Source organism: Triturus cristatus, chromosome 9 (assembly GCF_964204655.1).
Source record: "Triturus cristatus chromosome 9, aTriCri1.1, whole genome shotgun sequence".
Taxonomy (NCBI): Eukaryota; Metazoa; Chordata; class Amphibia; order Caudata; family Salamandridae; genus Triturus; species Triturus cristatus.
The window spans coordinates 1069755182-1069767541 of NC_140592.1; positions in this window are offsets into that span (position 1 = coordinate 1069755182).

Genomic DNA, 12360 nt, shown 5'->3' on the forward strand with positions numbered 1-12360 from the left:
GTGTTAGGAAAGTAGCGATAACAGGTGTTATCGCTACTTTTCCTGACGCTATGCTTCATAGCGTGGGGCTTGATGATAGGAGAAATGTCGCTTAGCGACATTTCTCCTATCATGTCAGGTCAGGAACGCCCACTTTGCATCTCATTAGAGATGCAAAGCTGGGCGTTAGACATCCCCACGCTAAAGCAAGGTTTCACGCGTTAGCGTGACCTTGCTAATATAGCGATAAAATTATCGCCGCTTTTCGGCCAAAAACGGCCGCTAAAGCGGCGATAATTTTTTATCGCCTCGTTGTAAATATGCCCCATAGTCCTTCTAACCAATGTTCTTTGTTTTGTGTAATATGAAAATAATAAAAATGTTTCAAACTTTATCTGTCAACTTAAGCCAACTAGCTTGCAGTGTCATAGGAGAAATTTCCATATTTTTCTTTTTTCTACTAAATGCTGCCCACTCAGTGTCGCAATCCACTTCTCCCTCCCTTGGGGACCATTACCCTTTCTTTCTCCTGGCATGATCTTACTGCTCTTTACGCTCTCATCTCCTGGTCTGGCTGGTATTTGTGCCTGTTTCGGGTCTCTGCAGTTTTCCCTTCTGTTTAAATTAAATTAAACAGCATATGCTTGATCAAGTTGTCTACTTCTCTTGGCTCACTCAAATTAAACATTTTATTACATTCAACTGCATGTTTGCTTCACACCTTTTACATTCATCCATATGATTCCTTAGCTCCCACTATCTTGTGCGGAGGGTGCTATATCCGACCTACTAGAAACATTACCTTGGATTTGTAAAGTTTTATCTTTTAGGGCAGTAATTAATATTTGTTAATTTGTCCTATACGAAAGGATGTCCACGAGAACAATATGTGACTTCTTTTGCTTACGATTTGTCTATAAACGGTCTGGATGCACTCTCTGCATCGCTGACATAAGATCTATCGAAGCGTTGGGTAAAGGTATTAGCATTTTTTAAAAACAAAAAACACACAAAAACCTTTTTCATCTCCTCCTTTCAGTCCTTCCATAATTGGTAATATTAGTTTGTTTTTAAGCTTTCCATTATTTTCTACTGTTTTACATCTTGTCCTCCATGTCTTAGTCTCTTTGTTTTAACCCTCGGTATCTATTCTCCATTAGTGCCAACACTGCTATTGAGGTCGCATACAGTTTTATCCAGAGATTGTGTACATAGAGTTAAACTGTTCATCTTCTTTACCAAAAGTGCATGTGCATTTTCTTCTGGTTATTTTCAGAGACAGTAAATCTATTCTTGATCTCAGTTGTGAGTTCTATCAGCACCTTTTGGACATTGCCTGGGGCACATATCCTTCTCTGTGTACGTTCTTTCTATAAAGGAACAATCTGCTACAGGGTCCAATTGCCACTACAATGCTCCAAGTCTTCATTGCGCAATAACTACACTCCGCGCTGTTACTTGAAGCGTAAAAGGCCATTTTATTAGGACATGGTTGCAAAATTTAGGGCATCATTGGGATGGCTGGCAGACAAAGTCTGCCCGCCATCCTGGTGGAAAACGGGACCAACCGTCGTATATGCGGCTAACCCGTGGGGGAGATTAGGATGCGCCCGCCACACTGGCGGGCGCATCACGCATTTTTAACATTGCGGCGGGCGGTGCTTTCAGCAGCACCCGCCGCAATGGTAAAACTGCATGTTGTGCATTTGGATGCACAAAGTGGCAGGCACCGCGCGGTGCCTGCCGCATTGTGCATGCAAATGCAGGGGATACCAAAGGTACCCCCCATGTGCACCCCAACCCCCCCAATACCCTGGGGGCCTGCAATGGGCCCCCAAAGTCACTATCCGCATGCCTTTCTGTGGCAGCAACGGGGAGCTACCCGCTGCCTTCCTAATATGGATGGCGGTGTCTAACAGACACCGCCACCATTCCAGGCCCCTTGCCGTCTGCCGGGGTCCCCCCGCCATACTAATATGGTGGGGGGAAATGGGTGGCGGGTGGGGAAGGATGTAGGGTGGATCGTCACCGCCATGCAGGCGTTGGCGATCCACCCTACATCGTAATGGATCCCTAAAACTTTATTACCGGTACATAATTGCAAGAATATACTTTTTCCATCTCATACCGACTCATTCTCCCTTCACCACTCTCAAATCCATTTCACCTGTTTGACTCTTCCCCTTTCACTCGGTGACCTCCTTCATCTCCCCATTCTCACCTTCACTTGCCCTCCAAGCATCCTCTGTTGAATTTCCTTTGTTGCTCATTGTCTCCTGCACCCCGCTATCAGTCACCTGTGTACCCTTTCCCCCTGAGGGGTGGATCTGCCCATATGTGACTCACCACCACTCCAAAGTACCGCCAACCAGGGAACTCCCTTAGGGCAGTTACCTGCCCCAACCCCCAGTAACTGTGCACCTTTTGCCTCCCTTTAGCCGACCCTGCGTCCCCATGTGGATTACCTTTCACCACGTCTTAACTGTATCCTGCGGTCCAATCATATCTTGCACCAATCCGTGACCGCGAAAGGTGCACGCCCTCGATTTTGAAACAACCACTTGTTCTTCCTTCACTCCCCCGTGCAAGAAACCTTCAAAATTCTTGTCTGGCAAAAAACCCCGACCATGATTCTGTCCCAGTACCTGCGGGCCGTACCCTTCGCTGCATGCACGGCAGCCCCCCCATTCCATCCTCTGCGAGGCACAATTTGTTAAAGTAACCAAATTTCAGCAAATTCCTCCTTATTGCTCCAGAGCCCATTGCATGTGATCGGCTTAACGTCCATCCAGACCGCCGCATTAGGTCGATCTCTCCCACTCGTAGCAAACACGTTTGGGCAGTTCCTTTTCACCCTGGTTCGTCCGTGCTGACAACAACACCCCCAATGCATTCCACTGTACCCCCACCATGCCACCTCTAGGTGGCTGCTTCGCCAGCCCGGTTGCGTCCATACACCTGCTGGTCCGCATCCTTGTCTGCCCAATGCACGAGCAAATAGCCACCCATCCATGTCCCCACCTTGGTTCCCGGTCTTCCCGGCATCCTGTAGTATAAAATAAGACGATTAGGCCTGTAATCAATTATTTCCCCTTTACTTAGCCCCCGCACCTTCTGTTAGAAATCCATTCCTACAAAAAAAAAACACTTGGTACCTATATTTTCTCATAACAATTGTGTGGGCCCCCAAGTTCCCATTCTTCGAGTTCAGCACCCACCCATGATCCATCCTTAACAACGCCGACACAGCCCTAAATGCATAGGAAATGACTACCCCTACCTGGTCCAAACTTGCCCGTCTCATTTCAGGCCCCCAGCTTTCCTCCCACTCTTTATCAAACCCACGCTCCACTTCCACTGGCCACTTCATTCAAATTAACCCAGACTCAACCGAATCCCCCAAACGTCCCTGCCCCAGCACACCTCCCCATACATGCCTACCCTTAATTGAGCCATCAGCGCTCTTTGTCAAAAAAAAACACGCCACACTCAAATGAGCTAGACTCTCACTAACACCCCCCATATCCACAAATCCCAAACTGTCATGCTCTCCATATTGAACCATCCCATCCTGTTTCCAAGTTTCACACCCCAGACCTTCAGTTCCACCAACCCTGGGAAAAATGCAATAATGCCATACTTCCCCTTGATTCACCCAATGTGTGATTGCCAACTCCCCATCCATCAACCGTCCCCACCCATTCCACACTATACAAGTTCTTGCTGTGTCTATCATTCTAACCCTGCCAGACCTCGTCCTCCTTCCACAAACCTATGACACCCTTGCAATCAGCCTACCTTTGCCACCCCCAAAAACTGCCTTCACCAGCGAAATCCTCACCCCTGCCCTAGCCCTTCTGGGCGTTGACAATTGTTCTTTCTGTTCACCCCCGACCCGCCACCAATTTATGTAACTCCCACCCTCCCCTTCTACACTGCCTTTGGCTCAGCTTTCCTCTCGCCCACAACCTACAGCAAAGAAAAAACGTGGGTGTCCTCCTTTCCCATTCACATAAACATGTCCCCCCACTATAAAGAGTCCAGATTCAAATATCCCCTTACATCTGACTGCCTTGGGCCCAGCCATTTCTCGCGTCGCCAAGGTCAACCCCATACCTGCGTTACTTCTCCACAGCATTGGCCTGTCCCTTTCCCCTCCCCGTGGGCTCCCTTTCTTAAGAACAACATTCCTGCCCACTTTCCGCGGCTCCCCCGGAGCCCACTGCGTGTGCTAATCATTATAAGCAAGGGCCCCATAGTATGCCCCGCCCCCTGATAAGTTCTTGCCCACATGTATGCCCCCATCAAAGTGCCTACCAGCGAAACCCCATGGGTGTATAGGCATTATTGAAAGAGCCGACTATGACGTCATAGCACACCATTATTGCTCCCGCCACACACTCGCCCCTCCAGGTGAATGGCATCTTTCACCGATGCATAACGGCCCTCGGGACATCCACTGGGCAAACTCATTGACTGCCCCCTTTCTTTGCCCAATAACTGTACAGCTTTCTAATGCGCCGTCCCTGAAGATAAATTGATCAAGCCCTGCCCTAAAGAAGCCGTCTGTGCCGGACCAGCACGACATGCCCTCATTGACATCGTTCCCATATGCTGCTACCACTGTGGCAATTTGCAAGTTGATTACGGCTCATCTGCCTTTCTATGCCCCCATGGACTTGTTGTCCTACCCAACAACCTTTGGTAAACCCCGCACTAATTGCCGTATTACCGGCTACTTGTCAGAGTACCTCAAGCGCCATGGGTCCTTGGCCTCAAACTAACCGGTTAAGGGCCCCTTGGCCCGGACTTCCCCCCTCCCTTATTGGCCGTCCCCTGTTCTTTCAGGATAGCCAAACATGAAACCTCATGAGAGTGCATGTCTCTCCTTTTTCTTGGTACCCTTCATTCCTAATTGACATGGTTGTCTGCCACAGAGAATAGTATTTAAAAGGTCCCCACTGTCCCCCGTGGTGAATCTGCCTGTTTTCGATGGCCAAAGAAACCCGATCCCCCTGCACCCCAATTTAGACCCTTCTGTTCCCAGTTAAGTGGTCCCCTTAAAAGGGGTCTATAAGTCACGAGCCCGCCCTGGCTTTTTTGTGTGGATGCTGCGTATTGTGTCGATGTTATCACCTGCCTTCATAACTCCTGCTCCGCTTCCCCTTTGGTGTATATTCCCCCTTGTAACTTGTCTAGCCATAGCAGTCCCCAATTCGCTGTGCATTACGGAGAATATCCACGATTTTCTGCAGGGTGCTTCCCTGCCCCCAAGCCACACACCGTAAAAATGCTGACGATAAATCAGGAAAGCAGATTTCCATAATAAGTGGGCACCCTCAGCCCCTTTGTCACTCCTTTTCCGCGCTTGGCAATTCACGCTTAACCCCAATTTTTTATCTTCTTTCCCCTCAGGCTTTCCAACCATGTCCATCTGGATCCTCAGCTCCCACCATGCTCTTTTGAACCAGTTTTCCCTTTTCCAACACAGGCGCCGCAGCTGCACCTGTTTTTTGTCACCATATCTCTCCCAGACCCCCACACACACCCACCGATCAGCAGGATTTTCTTTTGACCTCTTGGTCCCCTCATCCCTTGTCATCCGCCCTTTCCATTACGAACACTTGGCACCACCTTTCCCTTTTGCCCATGCTGGCAATGCAGCTGCCATTACCTGAGTGTCCGCCCAAGACCTCCTCGTCCTTGTTTGGCACTGCTGTTCCTCTTTGCCCCTCGCCCTCCACTTCATCTGTGGCCGCACTTGCCTCTTGCAACACACCAATCTTTCTGGTTGCCCTTCCTCACCCCCGAAACCTCCCTCCAGCCTCCTCCCTTCATCAAGCAGCCTTTTATCACGCAAACCACACTCTTGAAACACCAGAGTTTGCCACTCGTAACCTATGGAGTAGTGTCAGAGCCCTTTACCGCTAGACCACAGTGACTCCTTCCATTCACAATCTTATCCCCCATCACCCAGCACCATCTCCTCCTCACCCCCATTGTACCCCACACATTGTCGCACACACCTCTTAATGCACTTAGTATCTGCGCCATTGTATCCAATCGCACTCAAATGTAATAGGACTCGCTGCGTGATCCCTCCTGGGAGGGTAGGCCGCCGTGGACCCCCCTACTGCTTCTGGCCAGCGTCCTGGGGCCATCGTGCACCCCGCTGTCTGAGTCCATTTACTACCAGCCTCATTTGCCGGTTCTGATCCCCCCCACCAGGCTGCTCCAACCTGGTGGGTCCTGAGCACCACCAGGCCGCAATGCCGTGCTGGCAGTCCCTCTCTCCTTCTCTTGGGCCCGGCTATCTGCAAACCCAGGCCCCCTGCTGACCCCCCTTCACCACAGTCCCCCTTACCGCAGCGGTCGCTGCCCCCCAGGACAGTTGCCGCCTGCCGCTCCACATCTAATGCCCCCCCAGGACAGCTGCCTCTCCACACCTAATGCCCCCCCTCATGGTTCGCGCCTCACACTCCCTTGCCTACCTTCCTGTACCTGGGCCCCCAGCCACTCTGGGCGTGCAGGAGCCAGTCTGCCTGATATATACCCAAACCTGCTCCTTGGGGAACTTTCTCCGAGGAGGGACGGTAGGCCCGACTTCCTCAGAAAACTCATATTGTTGGGACACACCAGCCCCCTTTCGTTGTGCCAGCTCCTATCCTAAGGAGCCTCGCAGGCAGGTTCTCCCCACCCACTCTACAAGATGCGTCGCTACTGGCCCCGCCTCCGGACACCATTATAGCGCGTAACGGCTCCACTTAAGATGCTGCCACCACTGCTATGGCCCCCGGGTGCACCGCATGGGACAGATCACACTGACCCCCACTTGGCCTAATACAAGGCCTCGGGAGATTTGCCCAGCCTGCCCTGCAGGACTCGAGCAGTGCGGCGCCCAGCCGCACTTGAGGGAACCACCTTGCTGGTAGACGTAGGCTCCGCATTAGACTGCTATCAGGGGAAATCTATGTTGAAAGCTAAAGCCCCCTGACTCCTGGGCCCCACATTTGCTTGCTATCGGGGGAAACCCATGCTAAACCCCACGCTCCTGGGCCCCACATTAGCATGCTATCAGGCGAAACCTATGCCTAATGCTAAACCCCGTGACTCCTGCCCACGTTATCCACACTTACCTTTGGTAAGACTTCTCACTAACTTTTCCTCTGCCCTCCTGGTGGTGCCAGGTGTCAGGAAGAGGCCGGATCCTTCTCCCCTGACACCTTTCTACCCTCCCACTCCCTCCCCTTCCCCAGTTCCATTTTAATTCCTCCCCACCTTGTCCTTCTGGCCATTGCGTGAAGTGCCCTGGGGGAAGACTGGTCTGCGACCTTCACTTCCCCTGGGGGATGTCAGCCGCATCAATTCTTTACCTCTACTGCAGGGATAGTATTTGTGTATGCCCCCAGCCTATGATAAGCCATAAGATGTATGTTATGTGCGGATGAGTTGTCCTGGGGACCACTAATCATCGTTTTAAGCCGACTTGCATCTGCCATATTGGGTGCCTGATTTCTCTTATCTTGCTGGATTTTAGAATGAACAATTTTAGAGAGAGAGCGTAATGCATTTTCATGCCCACCATTTTAGCTGCTTAATTCTCCCTTGGCATCCCTTCCTTGCTATAGGACTTGTGTGATGGATTATGGTACTTTTGTACTGTATATTCTATTAGTTATGAATCCCTTTTCATGTTTTCCTTACGATTCTTAAGATCCAATTTTTCCTGAGTGCCCTTTATTCGCTCCAAAATGAACCCCATTTTGTACACTAGTCCTGCTCCTGTTTATCTCCTTTGCTGCGGTTCTTGAAGATCTTATATAGTCCCTCCCTCTACCTGTTTTCGAGTGGTGGACCCCCAAGTGGATATGTGAATACTGCATCCCAGCTTTTGGTATTACATGCCTCGCCACTTACCAGTTGATTCCCGGATGCTTCCTTACTGCTATGAAGAAAATTCCTTTTCAACCAGTCACTTGTGTATCTGTAGACATCTGCACTTGCAGTTCCTGTTGTAGCTGGCGTCTGAAGAGGGTTCAGCTTCTCTTGCCTCTTGCCAGACGCGTCTGTGCTGACTCTGCCAGCTAAAATTTTATCAAAAGCGAGACCAGATGGAGCGCCAGGTCCGAACGGCCTGCCACAGGTCCTGTTTAAAACAAATATCCCTCTCTAGTCACAACAATTAGCAACCCTCTTCAACGTCATACTGAGTAGTTCTATTATACCTGACTCCTGGCGAGGTGCAATAATTCACCCAAGTCTGGCTCTGAAAGCCCTACTGGACAATGAATCAAAGTACTTTGGGAGTATTTTACTCGAAGAACTGAGCTCCTGGGCTCACCAGAAGGTCTGATCCCAAAAAATCTAACCGGTTTCACCGCAAACTCGGGCACTATGTCCAACTTAATGGCATTATCAATACTTATTAATAAAGTGGTTGTTTGTTGCTTTGTTGCTTTTAAAGCTGCTTTTGACCGGGTCCCTAGGGCAGCACTCTGGGCAAAGCTAATGAAATGGGGGATCCCGGTCAAACTTTTGGAAGCCATTGTTCAACTACATACTAACACCTGGATACAAGTTAAGCTTGGCACCGGCTGACATCTGTCTCGAAAAATCAGGAGTCAAACAGGGATGTGTGCTAGCTCCATTGCTCTTTAACTTGTTCATCGCCGACCTTTCAGCGGAATTTGATGCGATAAACAGCCACATCCCCTTAAGATTGGTGGTGTCCAGTTAAGCAACCTTCTGTATGCCGACGACCTTGTTCTCTCAGCCTCACTCGAGTAGGGCTGCAATGACTGTTAAATAAACTACATAGTTATACCATTACGAACAACCTAGAGGTTATCTCAAGTAGTCATATTCGGCAGAAAACACTACGGAGGTGGTGGCTGGACGTATAACAATTCAGGACTTGTAGTAGAAAAATCCTACAAATACCTGGGGGTTAATTTCGACTCCAGGGGCTCCCTTGCCAAACATCGCAGCAACATCTCAATGAAAGCTATGGCTCTCAAGTGAATTTTCAAAACTTTCAAAAAAATTGACAAGCCCGAGCCTAACTCCAATGTTGGAAGTCAATGAAAGCCAAAATTGGCCCCATGCTGTCATATGGCATTGAAATTTCTCGGGGCAAACTGAGTGCAACATTAAATCAACATGTGATTAAGACCTATAAAAGAGTCTTTCATATGCCAATATCCGCTTCTGCTGCACAGATACAGTTAGAATTGGGCCTTTTAAATTACGAAATCTTAAGCGCAGGTGCTTATTTAAATCTGTGACACAAGTTAAGGCAGGCTGGAGCTGGGTCCCTTGAGTCACTGTTGTGGTCAGTTATTAGCCTTAATAACCCAGGTGGGTCCTATAGTCAGTTCTTCCATGAATGTGTACAGCAACTATCAGCAAGCGATCTCTGGAATCTTAACCCTAGTAACATAGTCTTCAAAACAAGTATCAAGAAGCGCATCCGTATGTGGTCTCATAATACCGACAAAGCTCTTTTCACCAAACGTAAGTACGCATGGGCAGTAATCAACTCTTACCAGCTGGTTTCTCTTCCATCATACCTGCCCTGCACATACCCCCTGTACTTAAAATTGTGGTTTATGGTACTTAGATTGGGGGAATGGCACTTTCTGAAACATTTACCTCTTTGGCATCGTACATCAGATGAGCTACAGTGTAGGGGCTGCAGGGACTTGTTGGAGTCCCTGGACCATGTTGTATGCCTCTGCCCTGCATTGCTGGCCCAGAGTAGACTAAAACTGAGGCCAGAGTGGAACAGATTGGGAGTCCGGACCTGTAGGCAGGCAATTATCGGGGCATTGAACCCAGAGAACACAGCTTTAAACATAAGCCTCACAATTTGTATTCACCGTGCATATCGCAAATTCAACCAGCAAATTACAGGCCCGGCAACAATCTCGAGGAAGTGCACAGGTGACTAAAACAATAGCAAACCCAAGAAGCTCTAATTCAGTATAATCTGGGTTCTCTGCCCCAGCGATCCCAACGACTTGATACTGACTACTGACAGCTGCTTCACTGAACTGTTCTGACTAAATGACTGACTGAACTGTTCTTATCTTTTGGGTCTCTCTGCAACTCAGTGTCTTATTTGTAGTTTTTAGCAGTAACATTCATTCTTTTTTTACATTATTAATTGTTTTAATGATATTTTGCTGCTATCTGGTTTTAAAACACGTTGTCCTATTACATTTTGGTCATTTTAATCTCTCAGTTTTGTATACGCATGGTATGTATGTTTTGCTTTTATGATTATACTTTTAATCAAATGAAGTACCATTATGACTCTGCCAGCATTCTTTCGAAGAAGAATGCATGCTGCCAATCACTAACCAAAGTCACAGCTCCAGCAGTGGCTTTCACCAGTCGTCCGTTCTGAGCAGTAATCACATTAATGTGTTTACTATTTTTAAAATACTACACTGTTATAGCCCAATTATTGCTTGCCTAATATTCTACATGCCTCTGGGTCTCTATACAAGAGTGGTATGGTGAAAATGCATCACTTCAGACCCTATGGGGGAGAGCTCTTGACCGGCTATCCCAGCTGGCCTCCATGTTCCCTTACAGGGCAACACACCTCTCCAACATTGGTGCATTTCTCGCACCTTATATTGTTGCCTTACTGGAAACTTAAATATGTCAATTAGGAGTTAGACAACGTTACCATATTTTGGGGGACCAGAGCGCATACACTGGGGAATGGACAGCAGTGCCCCAGTGTGCAAAGTTAAAAAACCAGCCTCATCAAGTTTCAAATGTTTCAGTTTTTTTTAATGTAAATCTGTCACTTGAGGCACCTTTACTTTGGCTTTATTTAGAGTGTTGGTGTATTGTAAAGGGCTCCATATAAAGGAGGTCCTGTCAACCTAAAATGTGGTAACTACTCAGGCTTTCCGACCTCTTTTTTTGCATAATGTATGCAGCACTATAATTCTGTTTTGACTTATACTGTGTGCCACATTGTGTCTGAATAAAGCTATGTTTATCTGACAAACTGTATAAGAACAAAATACATAGATCAGGTGGTGCTTTTGTTCATTTCAGGTTGGTTTGGGAGGTAGTTTACCTATCCAGAGGTAGTAATACTGTGCTTGGTGTGGCAAAATGCTTTTGTCATTTTTCAGTTTGGGTTTACTAGCACTAGCTGATCACATGTTTAGCTGCAAAAAAATAAATATATATAGGGGATTCACAACATGAACACTATGTTATAGCAGACATTATAGGACCTAGGTTCCTGTGCCCTCAAAGGACCTAACCAGTATACAAGGGGGACAATTTAGCAGACTTTGACCCATAGGGCATTTGTAGGGGGTGTAAATAGAACCGCCTTGATTGACTGGACACAACATAAACAACATGCTATGGAAGTTATTAAAAGTTCAGGGGTATGGTCCTCGTTAAAATACGTTGTAGTGCAAGCCCGTCTTTCAGGGTCACAAAAATAACACATATAAATAGTTATATGTTCTGTAGCCCCCAGTCAACTACTTAGCGATGGCCTGTCGGATTTCTTTTTTGAGAAAATCGCGAACATCACGGCTGCCATCCAACAGACTCCTACAGTTACTGTCCCAGAAAATGACATCACCTGCGCAACAACATTTACTTCATTTAATTCGCTGTCTGAAGATCACGCTATGTCCCTGCTTCTAAAATGTAAGTCTGGCTCTCCCCTTGATCCGGCTCCAGCTCAGACTCTGAACGAATTAGCACCGCTACTGATCAAACCACTGCTAAAAATATGGAACGCATCGTTGCAATCAGGCTTTTTTCCTTCTCTGTGGAAACACGCTATGTTGCTACCCATCTTGAAAAAGCCGGGTGCCGACCCATCATGTTTCAGTAATTACCGGCCCATCTCACTTCTCCCTAAACCAGCAAAAGTACTAGAGAAGGCGGTACAGGAACAATTGTCGGATTATTTGGAATCTAATCATCTGTTACATGACACCCAGTCGGGATTCAGGCCAAACTTTAGTACCGAGTCAGCCCTGCTTGAAGCAACTGAATCTATTCGCGAATGTGTGGATAGAGGAGAGGAGGCCATGCTGGTCCTCCTCGACCTATCCGCAGCATTCGACACCATCTCTCATAACATCTTACTAAATCGTCTTCTGGAAGTGGGCATTGGCGGAACGCCGCTGGCCTGGGTGAAATCGTTTCTGACGGGCAGATTCCAACAGGTCACCCTGGGCTCTTTTGTGTCCACTGAGAAACCATTGATTTGGGGGGTACCCCAGGGCTCTGCCCTGAGCCCCTCCTATTCAATGTGTATCTCAGGCCACTGGCGAAGGTGGTCGAATCTTGGGGCGTCAGAGTGATCTTCTATGCTGATGATACTCAGCT